This window comes from Falco rusticolus, chromosome 1 (genome assembly GCF_015220075.1).
Source record: "Falco rusticolus isolate bFalRus1 chromosome 1, bFalRus1.pri, whole genome shotgun sequence".
Classification (NCBI taxonomy): Eukaryota; Metazoa; Chordata; class Aves; order Falconiformes; family Falconidae; genus Falco; species Falco rusticolus.
In genome coordinates, this window is record NC_051187.1 from 121,799,355 (window position 1) to 121,815,076 (window position 15,722).

The window sequence follows — 15,722 nt, forward strand, 5'->3', positions numbered from 1 at the left end:
GCCTCGGTGTCCCATTGAATTGTTTAAATCGCAACGGAATGAAACGGGTGATGACCTGTTAAAATCCACGTGGCAGCCACTTAACTTCTGCCCGTTTACCGGCGAGAAGCCGGCTCTGCTCCCGGCGAACGGATCAGCTGGTATCTACAAAAGGCAATGCCTGAAAATTCTGGCACCGGCCTTCTAACAACACTACTAGTATTTCCAAAACAAATGCATACGTGGTTGATAAAGCGCACTGACCGATCAAATAGACCCTGTGCGTGAGGCCGACTACAGAACAGGATGGAGGGGATTGTGTCCAAATCCACGCTTTGTGCCCCAGATCGCCCCTCTAGCAGCAGGCTGTGCATGCCTGTACCTCCCATTCTCCGGCTCGAAAGGCAGCACAAGCAGCCCTGGACAATCCCAACTGGGACAGCGAACGCTGGTCTTTCCATTTCACAGAGACAAGGGTACAGCAACCTGCACGAAGAAGTAAATGCCGAAGCAAGACACACTGTCCAGCACGTGCAATTTGTAATACTGGTTTTGGTAGCACCCACGTAAAGGAATTTTGTTGCCGATCAACTTCCCTTCCCAACTCTGACCCCTCACAACCCATAAACCGTAATTCTGTACCAGAATTGGTGACAATTACGCTGCTTCCCACACCCTCGCTCCAGAGGTTTAAGCATGATGAATGGAGCAGGCAGAGCCCGGCACGGCCTGGCCCAGGGCAGGCGCAGGTTCACCCCCGTGCCAGCCAGCCACCCCCCCATAGCACCCTGGGCACGGCCAAGCCTCACGCACCTGCCACCATTCTCCATGCATGGGGACTTCAGCCCCACCGCTCATGAGCATCCCCTCCTTCACCTCACATTTTCCAGCTTCCTGCTGCTCGTCCACTTATAACGCTTTCTGCTCTTTCTCCTGGAAATCCCACTGTTCTCATTGTACCTGAGAGTTTTGGACAGTCACAGCCAATGGCAAAGACCTTCCCCATCTTCTCTTGCTCTTCTGCAACAGGAGCTGTGTTCAGGGCTTTTCCTGTCCTTGCACTAGAAAGTCTTCCAAAGTCCTTCCCTCTTTCTTGGAAGGTAGATGAAGGAATGACGAAGGTAGATTCAGGTAGATAAAGGCAAGGGATGAAATCATCGTTCTTAAACCTGTAAGAAGTTGTGGGGTTTTTAGAAAAACAAAACCCGAAAAATCCCCAAAACTCCCCAAAATTTTCTAAAGACTAAACATCCGTAGTTTCCCTCAACCATTTCTACCTCTGCCTTCCCCTGCACACACAGCAGGCCTTTCATGGCTCTTGCATATCAAACCCTGAGCACTGCCCTGGGAAATCATGTTTCAGCATCTCACAGGTCAGCCCTCCGTCTTCGGGGGTGTACCCCAGGAGCACCCCACACAAGCACAGCCTTGGCTGGCTGGAAGCCCTGTCACCAAGCTGCCTGCGGCTTAAACCCTTATTTCTTAGGACAGGACCTATCAAGGAGTCTTCTTAGGAGTCTCCTAGGCCCTGGCCCCTATGATGAGGCCCAACTCAGTGGTGGCAGGGTGAGTAAGGTTATCAGTTCAAATTCCTTAGCAAATGATACTCGTAAAAAAATTCAATTTAAATTAGCTACCAGTAAAACTGTGGGGCTTGAGAGCTCCTTAGACACTTGTCATGGGGGCTTGTGTCCCTGGGGCCTAGAAATAAAAGACAACAGAGCTAAAATGGAAGGTCACATTCCCTAACGTATCTGCCCTCATCTCAAGATCTGCCAACTTTATTTTTTTAAAACATATTTTCCTTCTCTTCTTCAAATGGAAAACATACCAATTTTATTTTCTCCATTCTACTTTCTTCTGCACGCCAACCTTTTAATAGGGTCATTAATATTCCCCTTGACATCGACTAAAGCAATTTTGGCAGTAGCGTTTTCCTTTCTTGTAGCCTTTACCATGTTACCTCTACCACCACCCTTCCTGAACTCAGACCTTGCACACAATTATACCCATACAGCTACTTCCCCTCCACCCAAACCAGTAACTATCCCTGCTTCCAACCCCCTTCATAGCCTTCTCTTGGCCTGCGTAAAACACGCTCCATGGTAAAATGCCTTAAACTCTGCATTCCTTCTACTTAAAAAATGAATCTCAGAGACCTATTCTCTAACCTGTTCCATTTATCTAAATTACCTACATTTTTGTGCTCGTCTTGCATTGTTTTGTAACCGGCTACATGTTTTTAATAGAATCACAGAATCATAGATTATATATTTTATATATATATATATATATATATATAGAGAGAGAGAGAGAGAGAGAGAGAGAGAGTAATCTCAAGTTGGAAAGGGACTCATGGGGATCACTGAGTCCAACTCCCTGCTCCTTGAAGGAACAGTTTACCTCTTAGGGAGAAAAATGTGCTTTATCCAGTGTTGCTCTCATATTAAGGGGTAATGCTGAACACAAGGCAATTCATAAACAAGGCGAAACACTCCATTACGATGGTAGATAACTGTGGACCATCTGTATATCCAAACATCGCCTTTATTCAATATATAATGCTTAAATTTCTAGAGACTCTCAGTAGCGTTGTTCTCAGAACACCTGGGCAGGGGGTGGACCACCAAAAACCACAACCAAACCTAAATTACATTGTTAGGCTGGTTACAGAAAAAATGTAAAAAACGCCAAGAGTACTTTTTGTGATATTTCAAATGAGGACAACAAACTCCATCAGCTCTATCAGTTTTTAATTTTTACTCCAAAGCACAAGAATCCAGCCTACAACTTTCCCAGACTTTCCAGCAGTTACTACTACAAATCCTGCCATGTGCCATGTGAAATTAAGAAAATTTCAATCACTTTCCATGAAAGCTGCTTTTAGAGGTGTTTCAGCCATATGACCTCAACAGTTTGCTAGAACTATGTCTCCACAGGGTGTTTGGTCACACAGGTATCATGAAGATGGTGTTTGAAAAGTGCGATACATTAATCTGCAGAACACCTGATTTACTATCAAATTAAAACTAAACAAAAAACCCCAAAAAACTCACTTCTGAGGGCTTTTTTTTTTGTTTAATATGTTTGTTTTTTGTTTAATAACTACAGGAAAAGCCAAGACACACAGGCACACCTCAGCTCGTCCATCTGCCCACCATTAAGACCTACCGGTAAGAGGTTTGTATCGATACAGCAGCATCTCCTGCTGCCGTTGGAAATGTAACAACAGCCCCAGGCTTCCAGTCCATCACAGCACTTCTTGATTCCCTGGGTTTCTTGGCTGCCAAATCCTTCTCTCTTTGGTGTATATTCAAGTAACGATTAGCCAAAAAGAGATGGATAAGCTGCGTCTCTTTTGACGTTTTTCCTGTGTTGTCTCGCGCTCAGCTAGCAGTGGAAAAAACATTCCTCTCGCTCCACCAGCACGTATTGATGCTGAATGCCTCCCACCAGAATTCTCAGACGTTCGCTTGTCACAAAGGCAACATCCTCCGCAGAGTTCAACACTCGGGGCCAAATCTTCCATAAGCATCTTTGGCTCCAGCCTTAGGCGAGCCCACAGGCTGGCCCCCGGTTTACAGGAACACAGGAGCTGCCAGACAGCCGGTAACACCCCACCGAGGGAGCGCCAGGTCTCTGCCGGAGCAGGGAACGGCTTCCATCTCAGCTGGCCTTGCACAGTGCCTCCGTTAGGGTAAGCCTCATGCTCTCCCCCAAGCACCAGTAGGTATCACTTCTACCACACGCTCTCTCCTGAATCTCAAGCATGCGGTGATAAGCCTTCTATACAGGCAAGATTTAGCCCCGCTCCTCTGACGGTGGGCTGCCGTTTTTCTAATGCAGTCTTCCCTGGTTAATCCTTAGCGTTAAGGCAGGCTATTTTGTCCTCCAAATAGCCCTGAGGGAAGAGGGGCTTGCAAAGTGAGAGGAAGGTAATTTTGTGAAGAACACAGTTGTACTAGGATCGGAAAGGGGAAAGCGCATTCTCTCTCTCTCTCCCTCTGTCTTCTCACTTTCTGGATATTGGAATTCTCTGCTCCAGGTGTCTCCTCCAGCTTAGAAAAATAAATCACAAAATTTGCACGATGTAGATGACTTGAAGAAATTCACCTCAGTGCTCCTTCCAAGTGCAAGAGAACCTTGATGTAAGAGAAGAGCTTTTGTGCAGGCAGGCATCTGGATAGATGAAGTACGGCAAGTGTCTTAATCTTTTAGTGAACTATTTCTGTTTGAGATAACACACTTCTGGGAAAAAATTACTGCATAACTTTAAATATATTTCTTTCCTTCAAACTCTGAGCATGAATTTAAAAATTCAGTAGTAATTTATTCCCTGGAATTCTTAGTTTTTTCACCATCAACAGCTGGTATTTATATTCTGGGTCAATATTCATATGCTCACTCAGGAGCTTAAATGTATGCTTCAGCTGCTTTGTACAATGGAGCATACGGACACAAATCCATCTAGAACAGGCAGACTTTTTCTTCTATATATTAGTTACTATAGAAAGCGGTCTCATTTTTTGCTTACCTTCTTTTGTAAATGCAGCTTATGAGGAAAAACTTACGTATTTTAAGTATATATGCATATTATTAAGTGCCTGAGAAAGTCTTCCTGTAGGGACACTTCTTTAAAAAAAAAATCTGTAACAGAAGTTAAGCTTTCCATTTACCTTTCTGATGACTTTTTGACACTTCATCAAGGCTTCTTTTTTTTTTTTTTTTTTTTACCAAAAGCTTATTTCTTCCCTCTTCATCTTTTTTTCCGGTACAAACAGTAGAAAGAAATCGCATCAACAATAGAAAAAAATCTTCTCCGTATTATAAACCTCTTATAGTCTCCATTCAGTTCAGGAGAGTATTTTATTCCTGTAAAGCACCAGTGGACACTTGTTTATGCCTTTCTAAAGTAAAATTTTCTGAATATATGCTTAATCTGAGTATGACCACAGACGGCCAAAACTTTTGTTTGGGGTTGTCTTTACAAATGGTTGATGTTGGAAACATAGCAGCCCAGGATGGCTGAAGATAAGAGAACTAACAATCCAGTGAGGTTTAAACTGGAAGCAAATCAAATTTGGTATGGTCCAAAATGATTGCATTTGGAAAAAGAACTGAAACGTCTAGAAGCAGGGACAGCTGTTGCAGATATAAGAGATACAGTAGTGACCTCAGCTTATGAGAAACAAGAAACAGTGTTCTAAGTACAAATAGTTACGGAGGTTAGAGTTCAGAATTAGCAAAATCACCACTCTTCCTTCTGTCTAATGTACATAAAAAAACATATATACACACTCCCTCACTGTATATACATTATATAGAATAATACATATAAATCAGCAAAATAACTTAAGGCTAAGAAAATAAACAATGTCAATACAAAGATTGGTAATATTTATGAGAGAAAAAGACAATTTATAAAAATACTCCGAAATCAAACATCATGAACTCAAAGAACTTGACTTAACACTGGATTTCAAAGAAATCCAAATTTATTGAGAGATTCCTTAGTGGGAACAATCATAAAACCACATCTCTTTCTCACAGCGTTGCATTATAACCATAAGATAATGATTTAGGTATTTATCCCTCCTGATCCCATGCCACTGAAAGCTGAAAAGGTCAGTGGTCCAGCTGTCCTTCCTACCTCCACGACAACATGGGCTACGCATCCAGGCAGTGTAAAGATCTTTACGTGAAGTCAGTCAGTAGTCCTGTCAGTTGTCCCAAAGTAACTCATCCCCTACTTATGACTCAAGACATCTTTCAGTTGCATTATATCACTACAGGGTAAAGCAGTTGCTCTTGCATTAGAAATGCTTGGACACAGGTTAAGAGATTATAGGGACATATCTTTTTCCCTGTAACGGGGGCGGGGGGCGGGGAGGGGGAATATATCAGTGCTTGTGAGGCAAAGAGAAAAATGCAGCCAGTGTCTGCCTGTGTTGCTGTTGTCATTTTAAGAAACCCATTAACCCATCTGAACATGTAAACATTTAAGATGTGGATCTTCACATAAACACAGAATAGTTGAGGTTGGAAGATGTCTCTGGACATCATCTGGTCCATCCACCCTCGCTGCTCAAGCAGGGCCACCTAGAGCCCGTTGCAACAATCCTAACAGTTTTAACTCTAAATATTTCCACATCAACTACAAACCACTGCGGGTCAAAATTGTTTCTCTCACTGTGTTACGCTGCCTAGCAAGTGATGAGGAAAGAGGGGATCTGTTGCAGATGCTTCTTTATCCTCTTTTAAATTAGGTTTTTGTCTTTTAAGGGTCTTAAGATTCATAACTTCCATATGGGGTAATTCTGGAGAAAGCTAAATTATTCACAGGACTGCAGTTGGAAATTGAAATATAGGTGGAGTTGAGGAAAATACTCTTTCCGTTTACTGGCATGTTACAGTACAAGGCCAAACTAACTTCATGGAGGAATGCAGCAAAGACAATTACCGAGGAATAGGAGTTACCACATCATACAGCTTTCATCATTTCACATTTAAGGGCAAGGAGAGATGAGATCAGCGAGACACTACAAACTAAAAAAAAAAAAAAAAAAAAAAAGGTTATTTTACTATACCATGAATTTAGTTTATACCAGTTCCTCAACCAAAATCTTGCTTTGCATTGCTTCTGTAGAATATATTAGCTGGTAGGTAGAAAATAGCAAGAATAAAAAAACAAAACCAAAACCCTCTCTCTTGGTAACAATCTGTACTGATAGTATTCCAGAAGGCATGTCACAACAGCTCTCCCATTTGTTTTCTCTTTGTTTCAGGACGGTTTCCATGGATGCCCAAACCTAGGCCCCACTGAAGGGCTCCCCAGAGCATAACACCATGTAGCAGCAGGTCACAGACCCAGCATCACATGCAGAACACAAACATAATTCCAGTAGCACAGTCAACACATTAAACCTCTTGCAAATGGAGTTTACTGTTCAGGGTATCAGCACACTAGTATTTGAAAAAGGAGAGACAGGCCCTGGAACGTTATTAGAAGTGCAAATAAATTATGCAGTCCCTGATGCTGTATTAGCTTTCAGTTCTAGGGGGGGAGAACTATCCCCAACGAATTTGAGGCTGGGGTGGATGTAGTTACTGTTGCTCCACCACACCCCAATGCATCCATCCATGCAAGGACTGGCTTAGGTGAAACACATCCTGCATTTCTCCCCTATCTCAGCTATCAGCTACGAAATCATTCCTGCACGTCTTTACATTTACCATTACTGCAGACGAACCTACACCTCCTAGAATATCTGCAGTTACAAGTACTGTAAGCAGAACTTAAGCCAACTGGTTCTTGTGAAATCTTGTTTGTTTCTTGGAGAGACGCTTAGCGCATTTCTTCACGGTAGTTTAAAAAACTGTAATCTGCATGCCAAAATAGAATTTGTTATCTGCCAAAAAATGCCTTTCCCAACACTGTCCAGGCTATTATCTCAAACCTGACCTGCAATAATTAACTTCCAAGCATCTGGGAGGTTAAATTGCTCAGTGATCTGTCTTGTGCTATGCGAAAGCAATACTCATTACACACAATTAGTCATTACACAATACTTAGTACATATAAATAGAACGACTATTTAGTTTACATTCATTTTTCCCCCTTCAGGAAAAATTAGAGAATGAAAGCCTGCATAAACCACTTTGTTACACTCTCATTTGCACGTGATGCAAATTTTGTGAGAACGCGCCCAGCTTTGAAAAAACCTGAAAAGCTAAAAGGCTTTGTATGCTCCTATGTAGTCCTTATCCCACTGATAATAAATTGATGTGCAAACAGCTTTTGCTTTTCTGCAACTAATCAAATATCTATAAAAAGGTATCACTGTTTAGAGGCACGACAGCAAGACAATCTGGGTAGTGGGAGAAGGACCTGGTCACACTTTATTGGTCGCATGTTCATTTCCTCTGTAGAAGCTGCATTACCTGGTCCAAGAACCGCCAGCAAATGCCAAGGAGGAAGTTTGCTCCGACAGTAACATGTAAGGCTAGTAACCTCTAGTTACTAGCTAGTAAGTAAGTAAGTAAGTAAGTAAGGCTAGTGACCTCTGCCTTGTTTAGCTGCAGCTATGAATTCCAGCCATGTCGTACTTCAGATGGCGTTTGGAAAAACTTCTCTACAGACCCCCGCTAACATTACAACAACATGCAAGAAAAGCTAGCTGTACCTTGAGGAGAACGCCAAAGGTGCAAACTCCAAGCGACAGAGGCTCAAAGGTGAAAAGCGAATTACAGGTGCCATCACCAGTCTGAATGTCTGCCCTGAAGCCTTAGTGGTCTTGGTCTGTCAATGTTAACCCGCCCAAATCTACAACTACCCAGATTCTCTACTGATACCCCCAGGGGGCTATCAGCTGATAATGGAGATAAAGCTGGACCCCCAAGCTTTGCCACAGGCCACTACTCTGTGACATTAACAGTAAAGGGTTGTCCTCCCGTGACACTGAGCAGCTTAGTAGGGGTTATCAGCAGATTTCACAGTCTTCTGACAGCAGGCAAAGGGAAGGCTGTGTCATCCTCCCCAGACCCAGGAATGAAAACCAGGAGGACACTGAAATAGGCACAGACTCATCTTCCTTTCTCTGGTCCACCCCACCCTCCACCCCCAGCCTGTCTCCTCATCCCTTGTCCCCACCCTGTTCCTTTCCCTTCCTCTGCTCTCAGGCACAGGTTTCTAGCTTGTTTCTAAATCTTTCCTCAGCATTTCATGCCAAGCTCTGTCCTCCGGACCACTCTTCCTTTGTACCTCACTATGGCTCCTAGCCATGTGCTCCATCGTTGGGCTTCCTTTGCCCATTTTGTCTTAATCCCTGCCTCCTTTCTCAAAGTTCAAAGCCCACGTTCTTGTTCCCCAGCCAATCCTCATAAACCTGTAGCTTAGTTTTTCCATAGACCTTTTCATTTGCCTTTCGCTCCTCACAGTAGCTCCCAGTTCCCCATTTCACGCTCCTGGCAGGGCAAGTAGTCTCCAGTCCCCTCAGGTTGCCCATCACTGTCGTGCCGGCCCACCTGCCTACGTACGACAGGTAAGGTTGGACAATGCCCAGCCAGCTCTGCTAGCAGTCCTGCTCCTCAGGGCCCCCATCTGCACTTACTCAAAGCACCCCAGGGGACCCCACCCCACCCCACACTGTCACATCGCTTCAGGCCTGCTGTCCCCAGGACGCGAAGAAGGGGGCAGAGGAGAAGGGAAGCGCTTTTGCCCTGCTTGGTACCTCCCTTTCAAATATTCTTCAGCCCTCCAGTGTACAAGTTCTAACTGAGGCTATTCTGAAGCATCTGGACAAGTTTAATGGTTGTAACAAACTCAGTCACAAGGCTTCCTCTAAAATTTTGTGAAACTAGATGGAATTTTAACTGTTCAGTTTCAAGCTCACAGGAATTGCTTTCTGACAAAAAGGCTGAAAATCCCAAACAGCTCCTAAACCTCATACAGCTCATCGCAAAACTGTTTATTACAAAACTCTTCATGCTTGTTTAAAGAAGATACTATTGCATAGATTACCTCAGCAACTGCAACCAATCACCAACTCGTACATCATCCAGGAGTGCTTCACAGATGGGGAAAAATAACAAAACCGTACGTAGCTAACTTCATTGCCATAAATACTAAGGGCTTTCACTCTGACTAATCACACACCTTGAGTCATTTCACTGAAGCCAACAAGTAACTTGTAAAAACAACAAAAAACTCAGTCAGCAAATGATGATAAAAATCCTTTCCCTCAAAGACCAGCAAGTCAAATTCATTGCAATACTAAGGAATCAAATCAAATCAAGGTGGCTGGCTAGCATATTTTAGTGCATATGTTTGCGTGCATCTATTATACACACAAGGATGCATATAACTGAGCGCTCAGAAGACTGTTTTGTAAAATAGTCTGGGCATCCTGGCCAAGATGAATGCTGTTATTTCCATTCATAATCGAATTGCAATTTTTCAGACAGAATAATCTCAGAGTTTTCATATTAAAATGACAGCAGTTTATGAATCAATTTATGGGCTTTGTCATCTAATGATTCATTTATTTTAAAAGGACCGTATTGATGGTTCCTTTCATTGGGTTACACATCACAGTTTATGTCAGTTGCTCCTAACACAAAGTTGGCCTTTTCTTTCATTAATTTCTTCCCCATTGTTGTATTTCCCACTGTTGTTGTTGGAATACAAACAAATACGGAGACTCACCTCAGAGATATTAGCCTTTTCTTATGACATCAGTGTGTAGGCTGTGCAAAATCGAGGCATCAGTTAGTCACTCGCACCATCTGTGTGGGCCCGGAGAAAGCACGATGTAATCTGTCATATGGTGAGCTTTGTACAAAACAGCAACAATCCATATTCAGCTGTGCAGATGAAATGGATCCCTTGAGGAACTTCAGTTTGCTGGAGTGTGCACTCGTGGGTGCCAGCGGCTGGGGGTCAGCTCTTCATAACACAATGAGGGAAAACTTTCTGTTTGTCCAGACATGAATTGGGAGGGTGGTGGCAGGCAGTTTCACAGACTAGAGTTTTCTAGCCAGACTGTGGTGGTATTAAGTAGCACTTTAAAATTTCAGAGCCAACATCCTTTCTCATTTTCAGTGATGTAAGAAAATTTGCTCTGGGATGACTTGAATACAAGAAAGGAGCAAGTGATGAAATCATTCCTCTTAGGTTTTTACTTCCCACAGGAGTAAACCCATTGTCTTCTCTGGCCTCTCTGAAGCTACCTCGATGTTGTTTGTTCAAAGCTGGGAAGGCAAGGGTCTGCCTTGCAAAGGAAAAGGCTAAATGCATAGTTAGCAGCTCTCCCAAAGCCTCCCTGTGTAGAGGTGTGTGGCAGGAGTGCACAGGATATATCCCCAGGCTACCTCACCTATTTGGTTGGAATTTCGGATAACATCACTTTTTACTCACCCCCTTCAAATAGCACCTCTCCACTGACTTACTTCTTTAGCAGTCATCTCTAGATTTTATTTTTAGTGCATACAGATAACAATTACATGAAGATACAGCTACCTTTTTACCTAGAGGCACTTGCATGTTCCCAAGAAAAGTCCACAAGAGCCTTTATGGCCCTACATCAAATTACTTCAGCTTGTGCTGAACAGAATTCCTGTAATAGGTGTTTTCACTAAATAGGTGTCTTGCCACAATCCCTACAGTCACAGATACTGTAAAATAATGACACCAATGCCACACCAACTACTTCATGTTTATAAAAGATATCTGTGGAGATGACTTTCAAGGACAATTATTTATTCCAGCCTCCTTTTCTCAATGATACCAAGTAACCCAAAAGGCATTATTAGTTGCTGAGCAATAGTTCTCCTTTCTTGCTTATATACTGCTCACTACTTTTTTTTTTGAGCGTGGGTTTTTTGTTTTTTTTTTTAATGTAAAGAACTGTGCTACTTATTTTCAGATTAAGAATATGATCTCATGCACAACTTTATTATTGGGCATAGTTATTTTTATGGAACACTGGTTATAGTCCTAGTGGCTAAATCACCAGAGAGATAGAGATGAGCATAAATATTTTTCCCAGCTGTGGCTGAGAAATGGAGAGCAGAACGGAGCAGCAGAGAGCTGTGATCTTTAGCAAACAAGACTGCAAAATTTTGAGGGAGGAGAATGCAGTCTGTCGTCTCATCCCAACAGCCACCAGAAGGGGAAGACCAAGCTTTCTACTTTATTAGCAAGTTAAATAAAAAGAACAGAACAAACAAGAATGGATAGAAAAGTGAACCTGCTGAGTACAGCCCAAAGACATTTAGTTAGGAAAGCCAGAAAAGAGCCTTTCCTTATGCTTTTTCTGTAACCACTAGAGCCAACCCTTTTCATGTTTTGCTGCATCTAACAGCGTGTGCTCTTGTCTGGTTTCTGGGAGAAATCTCCATGCTCCATAAAGGCAATCAGATGAGAGTGTAAAGTATCATAACAAAGCTCTCAGGAGCTAGGGGTGGGAGAGCAGGAAAAAGTATATATGGGAAGAAGTGAAAAATGCAATATAAGGAATGAGTTACTGTCAAAGAATGTTTTCTCCAGAGTCTGTAACAAAGTTAGGATAATCGTGTAACAAAAACCTGTGATTTTATTACACAACTAGCTCAACTATTATTTTGAACTGATTCCACGTTTAGTGCAGCCCAGCCAGTGTAACATAACTGCCAGACATACACAATTAGTGAGTGTTTTCATGAGTCAATTAGACCCATTTTGGGAGCTCTGTTTAACACTTTTTTTTCAAACTTAGGGGATGATTGCAATTGAATTTATTTCATTAGAGTTGTTAGCTTGATGACAAGCCTCTTTAAATCAAACCTTTTCTGTTGTTCCTCCTTACACTCTTACCTTCAATACCCTGAGCATAACTTTCTACAGAAATCAGTATTTTAGGGTATCTCCATTTTGCTTACTATTTTTAAACAGTTGATTCCCAGAAAACCTCTCCCATGCTCTCCCAGTTAAGCACCAATAAAGCATCTCAAACTGGATGTCATTTAGGTGACTGGATGTCACCCTACGACTGGAGCCAATTCAGGCCTTGATCCAAATCCCTTAAAAATCCATCCAAGACGTTCACCTGAGCATGGCAGACATTGGTTTGAAGACCTTTGATTTCCCAGCCAGTTCTCACAAGAAGTCCTGGCCCTGTGCATCACATATGTGAAACTGCTTTGGTGTAGGACATGCGGTAAGGACAAGTGAATAAAGATGTGACAAAAATAATGAAGAAGCGATTTGTGTTTAAAAAAAAAAAAAAGTCAGCATCATTTGTAGTTTTATCCAGTTATTTTTTAAGCAACTGTACTTAGCAGATGGAAGTACTTTTCTGAAAAGAAGAAGAAAAAGAAATTTTATGAAGAAGTGAACAAATGCTTTTTGGTTGCCACATGCCCAGGACACAACACCAAATTCATAGCACTCTAAGAAAGAAGCTGCCACATGTGTATTACTGTATCACGTCTTAGGAGATGACAGAGGTGAATAGTTTTGGTTGTTAAAATCACCGAAGTGGGCTACCTTTGTTCTTCCATTCACATATAAAACAGATCAGCGCTGAATAGACTATTTTTATTTCAGTTTCTTTATGTCAACTTTGGGTACTGTCTAAAAAAAAGATTATGCATATACTGCAGTGTTTGGATTACTACCATGTGGGATAATTGAAACCACAATAACATTACCTCTCAGATGCAAGTCTTTTTTCCAGGATGGTTACAGGCAAGAAAGGCAAGTCAGCTGTAAGCAATAAGATGAAATGACTGGAACAAACTGAATGCAATTAGCTTAGTAGACTGAATGGAACTGGCCAGAATTCAGATGTGGTACAAATGAGTATAAACAAAGAGTTGCATTTGCTTACCTCATGACTGAATTTGATCTATTGATCTTAGCATATGAAAAGCAGTGGTACTGGGAGTAATTTAACTGCAATTCCTGCTCTCTTGTAGTTAACTAAACTGTCATTGGCTTCAACCTGCAGAAGATGAAGCTCTGAATGGTTAGGAATTTCCCGACTTAAAAGCTATATCTTCAATAGGTTACAAAGCAGAGACAGGGCAGAGAGGTCTGATCCCAACTGCCTTTAAAAGAAAAAAACAAGTATCAGTAAGACATTTGCTATGAAACTTCAGTGGATTCAGGATTAAGGACGCAGGCAACAGGAGAAAAATAACGTGTAATGAAATAACACCGTACTGTTCCAGACTAGTATAAGAAAATTCTACTATAGTGTGCTTCTGGCGTTTTAAGACAGACCAACCAAAACTTGTTGGGGGAAAAAAAAATCCTTACAAATATGTAGGACTATAAAACAGCTTTCAAAATGAGCGCAATTCAGAGGAGGGTTACACATAGCAAACAAGTGATGTTCATATGTTGAAATGCACGAGACGTGCTTTCTTTCACTGGAACGCATTTTATGATTTTCACATCAATCTATTCTCACTAGAAATGACTCCATCTTCACTGGCCATAAAGCATAATCTCACAACATTACTTCTTTTTTAAGGCAAATAATTTGTCATAAAGAAGAAAAGAGTAACTGTTCTTAGACATAGCACCTGTTGCTAGCCTTTTCCCAGGATGCAGCTGCCATTTGCACAGCAGTTGTACTGCTCTATAGGTTAGGGTAAAGATACAGCCCTAATCTTTTTAGTGTCGTCCCCCCCCCCCCCCCCCCCTTTGGTGCACTATTGCCCTTGTTAATTTTCAATTCACAGTTGTTAGAGACAGATTATTTTTTTTTATTCCAGAGGCTACAGCCACAGCCCATGGAAAGCAGAAGCAAGCAAAAGTCTTTTGGTACACCCAATTCCTTCCCCAAGACAGACAGACATAATTTTTTCAGATGAGACATAACCCAGCACTCCACAAAACAAACCCCCAAAAAAATAATTTTTTTTTTAAGTGTATGACACAATGGAGGAAAGAGGGTAAATTCCAGATAGCTCAGCATGTTTTCCTGGATCGTCTCTTACGTAACCCCCCAAATTCAGTATCGCAACAGCCTGCTGGGACCAGAGGAGAGTGGGTCAGGAGCTCATTGACAATACCAGGCTCGTGCACATACACACACAGCCACCACGCACACAAGGCAACAAGAATTAGCTAGTCCACTGCAAATGTCAGCCAATTTATGTAATATCCTTTTACTCAGCATTTCTTATTCACTGGAAAGTGAAAAATCTCAATAAACAGTCTCTGAAGAATTGAAAGTGGGGGAAGTTAGTTGGATTCATAGTCTCTCTCCAGTCACTGCTGTTGCTGGCTGCTTGATATGTTACTTCAGTTAAATAACCAGTTAACAAGGCAACATTTATTTCCTAAGACTCACCAATGCAACCGGTGTTAACAAGTTCTAATTGTTATTAACAGCAGCTGTCATTTTAAGTTGACTAAGCGCAACGGGACTGGGCTGCCGCTGTTCATGTTGTCCTGTGAGGCTCACAGAAGACTTCCTCCAGAATCCAGTTTGTCCAGAGAACAGTTTTTCAGATGGTAGAGAGCCAGGAAGTACAGACCAGATGACAGCAGTGCTAAGACTTGCTGATTTAATACACCTAGGAAACAAAGAAAGAGCTGAGAAGTGGGAGGAGAGGATGGAGATGAACAGGCTGGATATAAAGAATACCAATGATTTCCCCAGCCATCCTTCCTAGTAAAGAAATACACCGGTGGTATATTTATACCACCTTGAAACAGGACTAAGAACCTCACCTGTTCATTGCTTCAGAATTACATATTTGGCAGATCACAAAATACAACCTTTGTCACCGCACTACATTACTTTTCTATTTTTATTTTTAAATTACTTCCTGTCAGAGCTCCAATTCCTGTTCTTTCTAGGAGAGTGAACAGTAATAAGCTATTATGAATGTTGCAGCTTTTTTAAAACTAGAAAGGAAAGAGAAAGAAAGTAGATTTTCTACTTACCACAAAACAGAAGACATTTCAAGTTAATGAGCTTACAATCAGAAACAAAAGCTGTTATGATCAAAGTAAAGCTTACAATGCACATCAGACAGAATTCTGAAATTAATCACATCCCTTGAAAGGTATTGAAAAATTAAGAAAAAAATAGGGTTAAAGTTCCAGAACCAATTACAGAAATTCTCAGTAAAATAGGTGGTCTCTACTTCTATGAGTGTCATAAAGGAAAAATGAAACATCTAATCAGCAAGCACAAAAGCTTGAATTTTAATATTTGCTACTGTACTTGTGTTTACCATGGACACCA

At 41.7% G+C, this 15,722-nt stretch overlaps 1 protein-coding gene across 1 annotated transcript in view; it reads right to left on the reverse strand.

The window, feature by feature from the left end:
* Window positions 1-6,439: 6,439 nt before the first annotated feature.
* BBS12 (Bardet-Biedl syndrome 12) overlaps window positions 6,440-15,722 on the reverse strand; it is a 30,063-nt gene continuing 20,780 nt past the window's right edge. The window contains exons 3-5 of the mRNA XM_037398406.1: window positions 14,820-15,045; window positions 10,184-13,566; window positions 6,440-6,525 (exon numbers count right to left, since the gene is read on the reverse strand). The gene's annotated coding sequence lies outside the window, so the exon portion shown is untranslated. The remainder of the gene's footprint in view (window positions 6,526-10,183; window positions 13,567-14,819; window positions 15,046-15,722) is intronic.